The 16,452-nt window shown below is 42.9% G+C and overlaps 2 long non-coding RNA genes across 3 annotated transcripts in view; both read right to left on the reverse strand.

The window, feature by feature from the left end:
* Window positions 1-6,890, reverse strand: part of LOC120526799 — a 56,249-nt gene extending 49,359 nt beyond the window's left edge. The window contains exons 1-3 of one of the 2 annotated variants that reach the window (XR_005633165.1): window positions 6,823-6,890; window positions 5,478-5,588; window positions 5,069-5,129 (exon numbers count right to left, since the gene is read on the reverse strand). This is a non-coding gene — a long non-coding RNA (uncharacterized LOC120526799). Of the gene's footprint in view, window positions 1-5,068; window positions 5,130-5,477; window positions 5,589-6,822 lie in introns of those variants that run through there. The other variant, XR_005633166.1, reaches the window with a different exon arrangement.
* Window positions 6,891-7,322: 432 nt separating this feature from the next.
* Window positions 7,323-11,553, reverse strand: LOC120526800. Its single transcript, XR_005633167.1, has 3 exons — window positions 11,420-11,553; window positions 10,073-10,168; window positions 7,323-7,622 (listed from the first exon to the last, which is right to left on the reverse strand). It is a non-coding gene; the product is annotated as an uncharacterized LOC120526800 (long non-coding RNA).
* Window positions 11,554-16,452: the final 4,899 nt, after the last annotated feature.

Genomic DNA, 16,452 nt, shown 5'->3' on the forward strand with positions numbered 1-16,452 from the left:
CTCAGTGTGCACCCACTAGCATTGTTGACTTTGTAGAGGAGGTCGACTTGTTTGAGGAGCTGCATCCTCTGAGTGGAGCCGAGCTGCGGGGATTCCTGAACATGGCACTCAGCGGTCCGGCGTGCTCTAGGTGGTTTGCTGAGCGGCACAAGTGTAATACCTGGGCGGAGTTTTGTGCTGCCTTTCTGAAAGCGTTCCTCTCAGATGAATACTAGGCGCTGTTGGAAGAAAAGCTTCGAACCTTTGTGCAAAAACCATCGCAGTGTCTCAGGGACTTTTGTCTTTGAATTCTGCACGTTGTGCCTGAAGTGGTGATATGACATACGTGAGGAAGAGATATAGAGACGTATCCTTGATGCATGTGATCCTTGGGTGGCAGCTACTCTGAGGTGGGTTGTGAAATCGGTGGATGAGTTGGTGAAGGTGGGGTCCCAAGTGGAAAAACACTGTGTGGCTGTCGGTATTAGTGGGTCTCGAAAAGGGCCCATGTCTCGAGAAGTACCCTGTCCCAAACCACGAGGAAAAGCCCCACTGTATCCCCATGCTGATCTCACCTTGGTGCAAGCCACCTTGCCCCTCTTAGTGGTGCCTATACAAGTGCGAGGAATCACTGAAGAGGCAGTTATAGATACAGGGAAGACATATATCCTTATGAAATACAGCATGTGGGAAAAGCTTAAAGTGCCTCATGAGCAGTTAAGGGAAAGTGCAAAAGTAAAATTCTTTCTCTCGAATGGAAGGGTGCACGGGGCAAAGGGAAGGGTGCCTATGAGGCTCTGCTTACATGAGATACACTGGGAGACAGAAGTTTACATCCTGGAAGATGACCACCTGTCAATGCCCTTATTACTTGGAATGGACTCTCTTGTGTCGGTAGGTCTTACCATTAATCTGTCGCGGCTGGAGTATGTTGCTGGGAGGGGGTGAGATCCACCGGTTTGGGACAGAGGCTCAAAGTAATCTGGTTTGGCCTATTATTACCTCGCACAGTTGGTGGACGAGCCCAGCCCAGTAGAAAAGGCAATTCTTGAACAGCCGGAGCTTGTTCAGCCACTCCTTAGGAGGTGGCACCCTGTGTGGACGGACAAATTGGGTCGGACTGAGGTGGTGTGTCACCACATTCACACAGTCAACACTGTCCTGGTTCGGCACAGAGCCTACAGAGTGTCAACTCTGAAAAGAGGAATAATCAAGGAGTGGGTTGACCAGATGTTGGTAAATGGGGTCATTGAGCCTTCCACCTCGTCGTGGGCTAGGCAATAGCACCTGATGACCCTGATTCTATTGATTCACTAACAGAATGTCTGACTTGTATCTCAGAATGGATGAATAGTAACTTTCTCAAGTTAAATAAAGAGAAAACTGAAATCTTAGTGATCAGCAATAATGGATACAATGAGGCTATTAGAAATAAACTGGATACATTAGGATTAAAAGTCAAGACAGAGGTAAAAAGCTTAGGGGTGATTGTTGACTGAAATCTGAATTTTAAATCACATATTAATCAGATCATTAGGACAGCATTTTTTCACTTAAGAAACATAAGTAAAGTTAGACCGCTTATATCACTGAAAGATGCTGAGAAATTAGTTCACGCGTTTGTTTTCAGTCGACTAGATTACTGTAACGCGCTCCTCTCAGGACTACCCAAAAAAGATATAAATCGTTTGCAACTAGTGCAGAATGCAGCTGCTAGAATCCTAACTAGGAAAAGAAAATCCGAACACATTTCTCCAGTTTTAATGTCACTACACTGGTTACCTGTGTCATTCAGAATTGACTTTGAATTTCTGCTTATGGTTTATAAAGCCTTAAATAATCTCGCCCCATCTTATATATCGGAATGTCTGACACCTTATATTCCAAATCGTAACCTCAGATCCTCAAATGAGTGTCTCCTTAGAATTCCAAGAACAAAACTTAAAAGAAGTGGTGAGGCGGCCTTCTGCTGTTATGCACCTAAAATCTGGAATAGCCTGCCAATAGGAATTCGCCAGTCTGATACAGTAGAGCACTTTAAAACACTGCTGAAAACACATTACTTTAACATGGCCTTTTTATAACTTCATTTTAATCTTAATTTAACTTAATCCTGATACTCTATATGTTCAATTTCCTCAAAATAACTATTCATGGTGGCTCTAAAATCGGTACTGACCCCTACTCTCTTTTCTGTTTCTTTTTCCGGTTTCTTTGTGGTGGTGGCCTGCGCCACCTCCACCTACTCAAAGCTTCATGATGCTCCAACAATGATGGACGGATTAAAAGGCAGAAGTCTACGTGACCATCATCATCATCAAGCCCTTCCGTGAGAATCCTAAATCCAAAGAGGACTGTTTCATTTATGTTAGGTAGAATGCCCAGAGGGGACTGGGCGGTGTTATGGTCTGGAATCCCTACAGATTTTATTTTTTCTCCAGCCGTCTGGAGTTTTTTTTGTTTTTTCTGTCCCCCCGGCCATTGAACCTTACTCTTATTCGATGTTAATTAATGTTGATTTATTTTGTTTTATAATTGTGTCTTTCATTTTTCTATTCTTTAATATGTAAAGCACTTTGAGCTACTGTTTGTATGAAAATGTGCTATATAAATAAATGTTGTTGTTGTTGTGGGCTAGCCCTGCGGTGCTCGTTCAAAAGGCCGACAGGACCTACCAATTCTGTGTGGACTATCGGGAGCTGAACAAGAAGACCTTGGATGATGCTTACCCTATGCCACACATTCATGACATCTTGGAATCTTTGCATGGGGCAGCGGTGTTCAGCTCCCTAGTTTTGAAGTCCGGGTATTGGCAGGTGAGGATAGGAAAGAGTAACATGGAGAACACTACGGTCATCACCCCGGAGGGGCAGTTCCAGTTTCGGGTGATGCCCTTTGGACTTAAAAACGCAGGAGCATCATTCCAATGTCTAATGGAGCAGGCCCTCCAGGGGCTCATTGGGAAGACCTGCTTTGTTTACATAGATGGCATCATTGTATTTTCCCCATCTGTCCAACAACATCTAAAGGACCTTGACCACATCTTCCAGCGAGTGCATAAAGCTCTTCTTACACTCAACACCAAGAAGTGTAGATTTCTACAAGACCATCTGAACTTCCTCAGCCATGTGGTGTCAGCAGACGGGGTCCGGGTGGACCCAAAGAAAATTAAGTCCATCTAGGACTACCTAGCATCCCAGGAGGTAAAAAGTCTCCAACGCTTCCTGGGAATGGCTGGGTGGTTCCATAAATTTGTCCATGGGTTTGCCGACATCACTGCCCCATTGTTCCAGATGCTGAGGAAGTGATTCTCTTGGGAGTGGTCGCCACTCCTTTGAAAGACTCGAACAGGCACTGACATCACCACCAGTTCTGGAACAGCTTAATCCATTATTAACCTTTCTGGTCCACACTGAGGCGAGTGACCTCAGGCTCGGTGTCATTCTCTCTGAAACAAGTCAAGGAGAGGAGAGAGTGGTGGCCTATGCCTCGCAGTCACTAAAGGGCGCCGAGTATAATTATTCCACCACCGAGAAGGAATGCTTTGCTGTCGTGTGGGCTGTGGAGAAGTGGTGTCACTTCCTGGAGGGAAGTTCATTTGAAATCTACACTGACCACACTGCAAAAAAACTTAGCCTACAAATAAGATATAAACACAGAATTTCAGGCGAAAATGACTTAATATTAGTGAAATTATCTGTCCATGCAGCAAGATAATTTTACTTTGCCAAGAAAATCTTAAAATAAGTTATTTCCAGTCTAGAAATAAGAAAGCTCTGATAGGTGTTCAAAGGTTTGAAATAAGTAGAAAATGCTGTTTTTTAGAACAAATTACTTGAGATTAGACTTTCTACTATGGAAATACACTGAATATTGGAAAATAATTTTTAATTCAGTTGTTTTGCATTCTTAATTTTAGCACACTGAAAAATGAAGGCCAAGGAACAATAGAATAAATCACTAATATAAGTGGAGTATCAGTGGAGAAAGAAAGTCTTGTTACTTGAAACAAGTTAGCTCATCTTGAAATAGGTAATCCAATATTTAATCTCAAAGCATATATCTTAAAACAGGAAATTTATTTTACAAAAATCACAGAATAAGAAAAAAATATACGATGATTAAGAAATAAATGCTTGAAATAAGCAAAATTATATGCCAATGGGGTGAGCTATATTGACTTGGATTTAAAAAAAATCATAAAATTAGTTAATTTCAACACATACTAAGCTACATTTGCATGATATACAGTATACAACATACTTCAGTCCACCTACAAAAGAATAAGGTAAAAGTAACACAGTGCTCTCATTTTAGGATGGTCTTCATTTCAAATTGAAACCAAATATTTTAGCAGAGGTTTGAATTAGGAATTCATTCCTACATTCAAGACACATAATTAAGATATAATTTCCTGATATATGTTGGCTTCCTGAATACATAAAATAACTTACAATAAAGACATAATCATTAGCACTACTCTTTATTTAAGTATTACATCAGTATCCAACAGCACGACTGCTGTGTTTATAATACAGAAACAGAGAAAAACATAAGCACATGAAAATTAGTTGACACGGGAAGATTACCTTGTGTATAACACAAATGTCATATCCATATCATTATTGTACATTGTAGTTCAGGACTCTCATCTTGTCACAGTCAGAAATGCATAACAAACGTAATTACATAAACAAATTTTAACAGTGGTAACTTTGCCAAAAAAAGGACAAAGAAAATACAACCTAACATGTTAAAATCCACAAAATATCAAATTATTTATAATTTATCTAATTGATTTTCAAATATTATGGTAATTATATACAGTACATCAGACATGCATTTCCTGTTCTACATTTGGCTCACACAATTTTTCTTCTAGCATATTTGTATTTTCTCTTCAAATTGTGTCTAGTAATATTTCAGTTTGAACTGCAGAGAGTACAGCGGCAATGCACTTAGGATATGTTAGATGAAGTGCATAATAGTACGCCATAAGGTACATGATACCTTCCTGCAACATTTCTTGAGGAATAGTTGTCAAATGGTCACTTCCAATATCCAGACTGCAGTTATCTTGGTCCACAATAAGGACAGGGCTAGGCAATGGTCAGTCTTTGCTGTAGAAAGGCATAAGGATTCTCTGAGGTCTTTAAGACAAACAAAAACCAACAAAGAAAATAGGCAGAATTTATTTTATCCTCTGTAGTCCTATACAGATTTATTATACATTTACTTATTTATCATACTGAAGTAATGTGCTAATTTTAATAGAAGCAGTTATACACAGCTTGTAATTGAAATAGCAAAGAAATCACTAAAAATAGAAGATTGTTATATTCTGTTGAGCCCTTTTAATCAACCCATTTAATGAATAATGTCGTTCCTGTAGCTAACATTAAAAACAACCCTGAAAATTGCTGCCAGTCACAGATGGATAGAATTGCAGTAACTGTCTTTATTTTTCCTTTAAACAATGTAAAAATGCAAAGTTTTACCTTAAGGCCATGAACTAATGCCTCATGTTTTGTTTCCCAGCTTTGTTGGGGGTAGAGAAGGTGAAGGACACATGGATGGCAGAGCTCTAAACATGGCGATGGCAATTTTCTCTAATGAAAAAAAAAAAAAAAAAAACCCCAATCTTATTAAATATCTTTCGCGTTATGTTCTAATATAACTCAAACATTCTCCTTTTAATGAAAACAACAACATACAGCAAGCTTTAAATTAAGAATGATTTATAACAAAAATGATATGATGTCTGGTATTATTTTTACCTACTAATATGCTAGAACATGAATGAACAATTGAAATGAACCTTACATAGATCATATTTAAAGTTTTAAGTATTCTTTAAAATATTCCTTCATTATTTATAACTAATAAAAGATAGTGTCAGTCAGTTTATTATTCTGTTATGTCTTAAAAAGATGCTAGACAAAACTATTTACAATGCTAATAAATGGCTTTTTAAAAAAAATAATTCAAGGAAAATTTTTTTTTCAGAATAACACAGTACAACTTTGTAATACAATGAAGAAAAGGGAACCTGGAATTCACAAATCAACAGTTACTGGCAAAGAGAGCAGCAATAATATTTTGCATGAAAATTTCTCAAAGTTTGGCTTACTATAATATAGACTTGGTCTTTATGGAAAAATGGCATAAAAAAGTGCAACCCTTTGAGCATCAACTGCAAAATATCATAACTTTAAACAACTTCAATTTGACTTTCATTTAGGCCTATCATGCTGCAAAACTGAGTAAAGTGCATAACTAACTATAAAATGAGTTTGAATAAAATATTCATGACAAATTTTACCATCATCGTGCATATGTGGAGGCTTCAGGATCTTCTTCATTACACCATAAAACTGTGCTTTTCCATAAAAACTGGTCCATCTGCTCTTAACTTCTGTGATGTAGTTAAGATTATTCCAACTAAGAATACAACACATTTGATCCATTACCTATAAAATAAGCACACTCTAAGTCAGCACATTTCATTTTAAGAAACCATTTTCAAAAATATTTCAGTCAAATGTCTGTGTTTTATGTACTTACATGATCCAGTTCTTTAAAGCATGGGTAAGCCTCCCATATAATTTATAAATGACCTCTGTGCATTAAATTCATGATCAAGGAGCTGGGTAACTGCAAATTTATTTGGCTTTGGCTTCTTGTAAAGGTGCTGTAGTGTTTTGTAGTGCCCGTCCTGTATTTGTTGGCTGTCAACTATTGTGCCAACAGCTGCAAAAACATATAAATGAATAATCAAATCAGTTGTGTTTTCTAAACAGTCAGAACTAAGATGGGATATGACCATCTCTATTGTGCACTTACCAGATAGTTCACATTCTTTCTCTGCTGTAATTTCTTGGGTACGACTAGAAGGTGACACGTTAACAAGCTGAAGCAATAGAATTCCCCGAAGATGCAGTGGAATCGGCCTCGCCTGAAATCTCGACTTCAGCAGCATCAGGCTTGTCAATGGTGACGCCGACACATCTCTTTATTTATTTGAGGCTTACAGCCCTGTCACTTCTGAGGTGTGCAGATATTCTGTAGCCTTTTCAGGAATTGTTTAAACACAGGTACCTGTAATGAGATTACACTTTTAAAAAGTGTGCAAGTGAATACAAGGTGTAACTGCTCTGTCTAAAACCCCTTTAAAAACTAGTTACTTACACTCACCCATGAATTTTGATCTTCAGCTGCACATAGCTTTGGATAATACTTGACTATACGTTTTGCCATTGAAGAAACCTCATGTTTGGAGGTATATTTGTCTTCCCTTGTTGTTGTCCTCAGTATGGGCACTATGTTGGTCACTGTATTTCTAATTAATCTACAGTGCAGATCCTTTGAAAGAATACAATGCTCCTCTTTCCCTATGTGCTACAGTTCAAAGTAATGTTTTCTAACCTGCTCCAACTCACTGTCACTATGAAGTATGTATTCGGGGCATGGGAGTTGAATGATTTTAGAGGGGCTGGCTTCTCTTAAAAGTTTTCTGGAACATCCTTGCTCACTGGATTGAGGGGTAGGTGAAAGACTGGCATTTTTTAGAGTATTGCATTCAGAAAGGAGGGAGATGTACAGCTGTCTGGTAAGTTATCTTGCTGCACAGAAAACTGCAGCTCCTGTTAAAAAAAATACAGGAAAAGGACATTGAAAATAGTCACCAGTTATCAATAAACTGTTTATGAATTATGAAATTTGATGAAGCCTGACATAAATGGAAATATTTACTTTTATCTAACGTAAATGAAATTAGTAATCAAAGACAGCATTGCTCAAATATCTGACCACTTATATTTTCATTGTTAAAATTTTTAGGTAACTAAAAACAAGATAGTAGTCATCTTCTTTACTTCCTGATAAAACACAGAAACGATATGTGCTCAGTTATCTATTGATATGGAGTATTTTTACAATCTGTTGTATTGAACTAAATAAGTGCTACATGAGTACTGTGAAATTCTTACTTCTGTGTGCTAATTAACATGTAACACATGATAAAGTTTATCAAAACATTTGTAAATTAATAAAGACTTTGTATAAATTACAAACATACATAAATATGTGTTTACACAAAGATTCATATAGTGAGGTGAACATGTTGGGGCAACAGCCTTGATGGATGCATGAGTTGTACTGTGCCCAGGTGTGACATTTCAAACTGCTTTTATTGAATTATGGAAAATTTTAATTGAGAAGGATCAAGCCCAAGTTTCTATTCTTCAAATTTCCACATCTATAAATATATATTTATGTTGTCATCACTTTCATATCATAAACGTCCTCCTTTTCTCTATTATCATTTACAGTGGTGTGAAAAACTATTTGCCCCCTTCCTGATTTCTTATTCTTTTGCATGTTTGTCACACAAAATGTTTCTGATCATCAAACACATTTAACCATTAGTCAAATATAACACAAGTAAACACAAAATGCAGTTTTTAAATGATGGTTTTTATTATTTAGGGAGAAAAAAATCCAAACCTACATGGCCCTGTGTGAAAAAGTAATTGCTCCCTGAACCTAATAACTGGTTGGGCCACCCTTAGCAGCAATAACTGCAATCAAGCATTTGCGATAACTTGCAATGAGTCTTTTACAGCGCTCTGGAGGAATTTTGGCCCACTTATCTTTGCAGAATTGTTGTAATTCAGCTTTATTTGAGGGTTTTCTAGCATGAACCGCCTTTTTAATGTCATGCCATAGCATCTCAATTGGATTCAGGTCAGGACTTTGACTAGGCCACTCCAAAGTCTTCATTTTGTTTTTCTTCAGCCATTCAGAGGTGGATTTGCTGGTGTGTATTGTCCTGTTGCAGCACCCAAGATCGCTTCAGCTTGAGTTGACGAACAGATGGCCGGACATTCTCCTTCAGGATTTTTTGGTAGACAGTAGAATTCATGGTTCCATCTATCACAGCAAGCCTTCCAGGTCCTGAAGCAGCAAAACAACCCCAGACCATCACACTACCACCACCATATTTTACTGTTGGTATGATGTTCTTTTCTGAAATGCTGTGTTCCTTTTACGCCAGATGTAACGGGACATTTGCCTTCCAAAAAGTTCCACTTTTGTCTCATCAGTCCACAAGGTATTTTCCCAAAAGTCTTCGCAATCATTGAGATGTTTCTTAGCAAATTGAGACGAGCCCTAATGTTCTTTTTGCTTAACAGTGGTTTGCGTCTTGGAAATCTGCCATGCAGGCCGTTTTTGCCGAGTCTCTTTCTTATGGTGGAGTCGTGTACACTGACCTTAATTGAGGCAAGTGAGGCCTGCAGTTCTTTAGACGTTGTCCTGGGGTCTTTTGTGACCTCTCGGATGAGTCGTCTCTGCGCTCTTGGGGTAATTTTGGTCGGCCGGCCACTCCTGTGAAGGTTCACCACTGTTCCATGTTTTTGCCATTTGTGGATAATGGCTCTCACTGTGGTTCGCTGGAGTCCCAAAGCTTTAGAAATGGCTTTATAACCTTTACCAGACTGATAGATCTCAATTACTTCTGTTCTCATTTGTTCCTGAATTTCTTTGGATCTTGGCATGATGTCTAGCTTTTGAGGTGCTTTTGGTCTACTTCTCTGTGTCAGGCAGCTCCTATTTAAGTGATTTCTTGATTGAAACAGGTGTGGCAGTAATCAGGCCTGGGGGTGGCTACGGAAATTGAACTCAGGTGTGATACACCACAGTTAGGTTATTTTTTAACAAGGAGGCAATTACTTTTTCACACAGGGCCATGTAGGTTTGGATTTTTTCTCCCTAAATAATAAAAACCATCATTTAAAAACTGCATTTTGTGTTTACTTGTGTTATATTTGACTAATGGTTAAATGTGTTTGATGATCAGAAACATTTTGTGTGACAAACATGCAAAAGAATAAGAAATCAGGAAGGGGCAAATAGTTTTCACACCACTGTATATTTCTCCCCATGCTTGATCTCAAATATCATCAGGACATGGATACTTTTGACAAAAGTTGCTACAGGAGCCTTTAATCTCAAGAAAAAGAATATAGCAGAACGCAGAAGTGATAATAACTATATTGTTTGCTCAACAATATTAAAATAAATAAATGCTGACCTCTTGATGTACTGCTGGCCATGAGGTTTTCTTCAAAGGAAATGTTCAGATCTTTACATGAAAGAGTCCCTAGAAGATCTTCTGTAACATTTTCAACTAGAAAGCAACACAGAAGACCAGTAATTCATTCATATTTGGACGTCATCTGCACAATTACCAGCAGTCATTTCCAACTCAGGTTTTAGGATTTAAGTGCTAAATTTACACATTTTTATAAGTTAAAGAGTTTCTTGAAAGATGATGCAAGTGCAAATCATGATACCTTTTTATAAATGTTTTAGATTTTTTTTAGATTTTTAGTTTCCTTTCTGAACAAGTATATCATAATGAGGTTTTAGGCAAGTAGAGGTATCCTACAGAAGTGTATTTTCCGTGTTGCCTGATCAAGGACACGATACATACAACTTATTAAGTTAATTTGTGAGTGTATAAAATTACCAGGGCGTTAACATTTCACTCAGACTGGGACATTCACCTGTGCCATTAAAGTAATAAACAGCACTGTCTCACTCAGGGCTGGCTCTAAAATATAAGCGAAGCTGTACAAGTCGCGCCCAAACCTTCGATTTTTTATGTGACGCGCTCATGTATAGTATTGATAACGAAGTTTCAAGTGCATCTTTTTATATGCGAACAATGAGCTTACAATTGTGGATACCTCAAAATCGATACTAATTTTAAAATACTGGCCTCTAAATTTTAAAGTTTTTCTTTAAAGGTATCTCTAACAGAAGCGACTTGGGTCGTGTTCGCTTTTACTACCTGTAATAACATGAGCCACGTGCAATGCAGTTAGAACTTGGCACATTTTTAAAAGATACATTTCAATTTATTTTTAAGCAAGCAAAACGTCTTTAACAACTTTTTAAATAAATCACTGTAACAAATAAACAAAATTATTGTTTTCAAATAAAAAAATGCCAACGACATTTAACTAACACTTATTTCATCATAACTCTCTGTATATATGAAATCTAACAATGATGGCGCTCGATAAAAAGAGTCCGGTGTTGCTGTGCAGCCTCTCATTAATGCCTAAAATGGCAAGAGAAGCACTAAATGTACCAATATGTTCGATTGCAAGAACTGCGTGCAGTGGAAGTTAGAATTCAGGCCAGTGTTTGCTGGATAAATTGCAAAGGTGAAAACCAGAAATTAAAGAATAAATATTTATAACATTAACACCTACATTTATTTTTATAATTTTATGTAATGGTTACACGAAACTAGCTTGCCCCACTGTTTTGTGTCGTAATGATTATAGGTATTAACGTGGACAGGTGAATTCCACGGATTCGTAAAAACAGAATGCACTGCAGCAACAGTAAATGTCAATTAGAAACATACCTTTTAATATTTCCAGCATGACTTTGTCAAGTAAATCCATTGGCTTATATGCGGAAATGTGTTACTTATCAGCTGCAAAGAGCAAAGCAGTATTTTAGCTATCTATGTAACGTTGTTAATAACCTCACGGTGAGAACGTTTTCGAAATGTAGCATCTGATGCGCAGGAAAGCTAAGGGCGCTTCACAGGGAATGCGTTTACGCATGCTCAAAGAAAAATATTGTAATGACCCGGCAGTCAGCGCTAACAGCCTGGTGCATTATGGGTATTTCTTTAGAGTTTACTTTTTATGTTAATTAAGCAAGGCAGTCGATTTCTTTTGTATTAGAGATGTTATGTGTTTATGTCAAGTTAGTTTGGGTGGGTTTAGTTCATTTGCAGCCCGGTTATATAAAAGTGTAACAGTTACCATCATGGAGAAAGATGTCTTTATGAATGACCTTGGCAATGGCCTTGCAATGTGTTAAGCTTTGTTTTTGACTCTCTGCTCTATTAAAGAGGTTATAAAGGACAGAGCTGTGTCTTGCTAGATATTCCATCTATGCAATTATTTACAGAGACACTCGGGGTTGTGCGTGTATGGGACACGTGTTAAGCCTGCTTAATGAGCTAGGTACAGCTGCGTGTATGGCGCTGGCATTCCGCTAGCCGATAGCTTGGGGGAAGTGCGCAGCAAAGTTCAGCTCCAAGAACTTCAATACTCAACTACCAGTTGTTACAGTGGTGTCAGAAGTGGGATTTCAGGCTGTTTAGAAGACGCCATTATGGAGCAGAGTATTGTCGAATTAGAGCATGCCATCTGAGAGAACAGTGTTATGCTAGAGCGCCTGACAAGTGGAACAATGCGGAGAGAGGTGTCACACTGGCCTGATGGTGCCAGTGTTCCCCGGACAGTGTTACGCTCTTCTAGGCACGGCCAGAATGAACCTTCAGCTGCCGCAACGACACCCCAAGTCACCAGTCGGCCGGGCCTCCTCACACGGTCACCTGCCAAGCTACCGCGATACAGCGGGTTGACGCCTCTGGAGCCATATCTTGCACAGGTAGATCTGACTGCCCTTCACAATAGATGGAGCTGCGAGGAAGCCACGACACACTTGGCCCTTGCCTTGGAGGGTCCCGCACTTCAGGTACTTATTGATCTGTCACCTGAGGAGCGTCGTGATCTCCAGGCCCTCACGGCTGCTCTCAACCGTCGCTTTGGACAGAGAACCTCAGCGGAGCACAGCAGAGAGGAGCTGACTAACCGACGCCGGCGTGAAGGTGAGAGTGTGGGAGCATTCGCAGCTGACATCAGGGTCTATGCACGGAAAGGCTACCCTACTTTCCCGGCAGCAGCGAGGGAGGAGCTCAGCCTCCATGCTTTCCTGCGGGGCCTTACACCAGAGCGTCTCCGCCAGCATGTCCGTCTGTTGTCACCCCGAGATCTGAGTGAGGCACTGCGGGAGGCTGAAGAGGTGCTACAGGCTGGGTCAGCGACGGGTCGATCGCCACACCCGCACCGGCTGACGAGAGCAGTTGAACGAGTGGTGGAAGGGGACCAGCCTGAGGAAGTGGAGGTCAGTCGCGCCCAACCAACATCAACCCCCCGACGGAGGCCAAGACTAGACCGCTGTTTCCGATGCGGAGAACCAGGGCACTTTGCCAGGGACTGCCCTGCTCCAAGTCCCCTGCCTCGTACAACATCATCCCCGGGAAACGACCTCGGAGTGAGGCCGTAAGGGGACCGTGAGGCCGTAAGGGGACCCTCGCTCCGTTTTTCAACACCCCTCCACAGTGACTGCCCTACAGTGGGGCGCTGTGGGATTTCCAGTGGACTGTACTTAGACTGCATTATTGACGGGCGGCCATGCAGTGCCCTAGTGGATACGGGGTCCACTATTTGTTTGCTACAAAGAGTGTTGCCCGAAAACAGCTGGTCCTCTTCCAGAGGACTGAACCCCCACCAATACCGAACTGCGCACTGTTACAGGTGAAAGGACAGTAATGCCCGGAAAGAAACTGTTGTCTGTGGTGGTGGCGATGAACCAGATCAGCCACGAGTTCTGGCTCGCTGACATCAGAGATGCGTGCATTATTGGGTCGGACTTGTTGGCCCACTGGGGAGCACGTGTTGATGTGTCAAGGGCCGTCCTCTGCCTCGGTAATGAGACTGTGCGCTCGGTCGGGCTGGAACCATCCTGGAAGGGCTGCTAACCTGAATTCACCTGGACACCCCTGCTCACCGGCTCCCGGCCGCTGCTCGGGAGCTACAGGGAATCAAGAGGACCCCCAGGAGAGTATTGCAGCTCAGACCAGTGCATCCCAACTGCTTTCACCACACGACCCCCTATCATCTGAGGCGGTTGCGCTGTGGAGGAATTGGGCCGTCAGTGGTGAGCATCTGAGCGCGCCACAGCAGGAGCAACTACAACGCCTATTGAAAGACTTTGTGGACATTTTTGCGGCCCGAGAGGAGGACTGTACCAGGACAGCTCTAGTGAAACATCACATTGACACTGGCCACTGGCCATTCGTTTGCGCCCCCACAGATTGCCTCTTGCGAAGCGTCAAGCTGCTGAAGAACTGATTCGTGACATGGCAGCTAACGGCATTATTGAGCCTTCGGACAGCCCCTGGGCTGCACCTATGGTCATGGTGCGGAAGAAAATGGGGGTGGCGCCCCTGTGTGGATTTCCGCAGACTAAATGCAGTCACTCGCAAGGATTCATACCCACTGCCACGCATCGATGATGCATTGGATTATGTGGCTGGATCCTGTTGGTTCAGCACCTTGGACTTGCGCAGTGGGTATTGGCAAGTAGAACTGGCATCAGAGGACCGGCCCAAAACTGCATTCACCATCGGACAAGGGCTGTGGCAGTTTAAGGTGATGCCTTTTGGACTTTGTAATGCTCCAGCCACCTTCGAAAGATTGATGGAGCGGTGCCTTAAAGACATTCCCCGAACCCGCTGTGTAGTCTACTTGGATGATCTGTTGGTCCATGCCAGAGACTTTGACCAGGCTGTTCACAATTTATGGGAGGTCCTGACAGCCATCCGTAGCGCCGGGTTGCGGCTGAACCCCGCCAAGTGTAACCTACTCACCCGACAGACCCAGTTTCTGGGACACGTGGTTAGCGAGTGGGGTGGCTACCGACCCAGCGAAGGTGGCTGCCGTGAGCAACTGGCCCCCAACAGCCAACATCACTGAGCTGCGGAGCTTTCTGGGCTTAGCCTCGTACTACAGAAGGTTTGTCAGAGACTTTGCAACCATTGCCAGCCCCTTGCACCAGCTGACAAATAAGGGCCAGCGGTTTGGGTGGTCTGAGGACTGCGCAGCAGCCTTCCAGCAACTAAAAGCCGCCCTCATCGGCGCACCTGTCCTGGCTTACCCTGACCCCAACCAACCTTTCCTTGTGGACACTGATGCTAGCAATGTGGGTGTTGGGGCCGTACTCTCCCAGAGGGGGGAGACCGGAGAGAGTGGTGGCCTACTATAGCTGCAGCCTCAGTCGACCAGAAAGAAACTACTGCGTCACCCAGCGGGAGTTGTTAGCAGTGATCCTGGCAGTACGGCACTTTAGGCCCTACCTCTTGGGTACTAGGTTCACACTTCGGACTGACCATGCTAGCCTTACTTGGATGTTAAATTTCCGGCAACCAGAGGGCCAGGTGGCAAGGTGGATGGAGATCCTCCAAGAATACGATTTTGAGGTACAGCACCGACCAGGGCGGAAGCATGCCAATTGCTGATGCCCTCTCCAGGCGTCCATGCCTCACCGACGAGTGTCGGTATTGCAGTCGTCAGGAAGAAAGAGGTCTGGGGCCATCATCAGCATCAGCAGGGCTAGGTGCCACTGATGGGGGAGGGAGCCGTTCACCACTGACCAGCTGAGGCAACTGCAGGCAAACGACCAAGTGTTGGTGAAGGTGAAGGGCTGGCTGGAGACCCAAGCACGTCAGACTGGCTGTTGCACAATGGCGTGGTCTACAGACGGTGGCAAGCACCAAGGGGGGGAATTGACCGTCTGCAACTTCTGGTTCCCCATGCTCTGCGGTCAGAGGTCCTCCGTTGGGTTCATGGAGCAGCTGGATCCGGCCACTTTGGGAATGCTAAGACAGTGCAACGGCTGCGGCAGCGGTTCTATTGGCCAGGGTGTCGGCAAGATGCAGAGCTGCATGTTCACTGTGATGTCTGTAGCGCACAGAAAGGACCCGGCCAACGCTCTCACGCGCCATTGCAGCAGTACCTAGTCGGGGACCCATGGAGGATTGGGGTGGATGTCCTGGGTCCTTTTCCTGTCACCGAGCGGAAACCGCTTTGTCTTGGTCGCTATGGATTATTTTACGAAATGGCCAGAGGCATATGCAGTTCCTGACCAGAGTGCCTCCACAGCAGCCCAGCGGCTAGTGGATGAGATGTTCGCCCGATTCGGTGTGCTGGACGAACTTCATAGTGACCAAGGGCGTAATTTTTAAAGTCGGTTGTTCAGGGAGGTGTGCCAGCGGCTGGGGGTGAAGAAGACCAGAACCACCCCCCTTCATCCTCAAAGCGATGGACTGGTCGAGCGTTTTAACCGCACCCTGGCCACCCAACTTGCTATCCTGACTAGTCAGCACCAGAGAGACTGGGACCAGCATTTGCCTTTGGTCCTGTGGGCGTATAGAACAGCAGTACAGGAGTCAAGTCAGTGCACACCGGCGGGGCTGATGTTCAGGAGAGAGCTCGCACGCCAGTGGATTTGGTGTTTGGCTCGCCCCCCGAGCCTGAGATTGTTGGTGGGCCCGAACTGGACTACTTTAGGTGGTTGAAGGTGTGTCTGAATACCGTCTATCAACTGGCCAGGGAGGCCTTAGAGGAAGCTGGAGCCCGCCAGAAGCGGGCATACGACACCCGGGCCGACCCTGGGACAAGGGGACAAAGTGTGGGTGTTTTGCCCCCAAAGGAAGCGGGGATTGTCTCCCAAATTGACCCATCACTGGCAGGGACCTGGGGAGATTTTGGACCAAATTTCGGAGGTGGTTTTCAGGGTCCGAATGCCTGGATGGGG

This window comes from Polypterus senegalus, chromosome 3, assembly GCF_016835505.1.
Source record: "Polypterus senegalus isolate Bchr_013 chromosome 3, ASM1683550v1, whole genome shotgun sequence".
Classification (NCBI taxonomy): Eukaryota; Metazoa; Chordata; class Cladistia; order Polypteriformes; family Polypteridae; genus Polypterus; species Polypterus senegalus.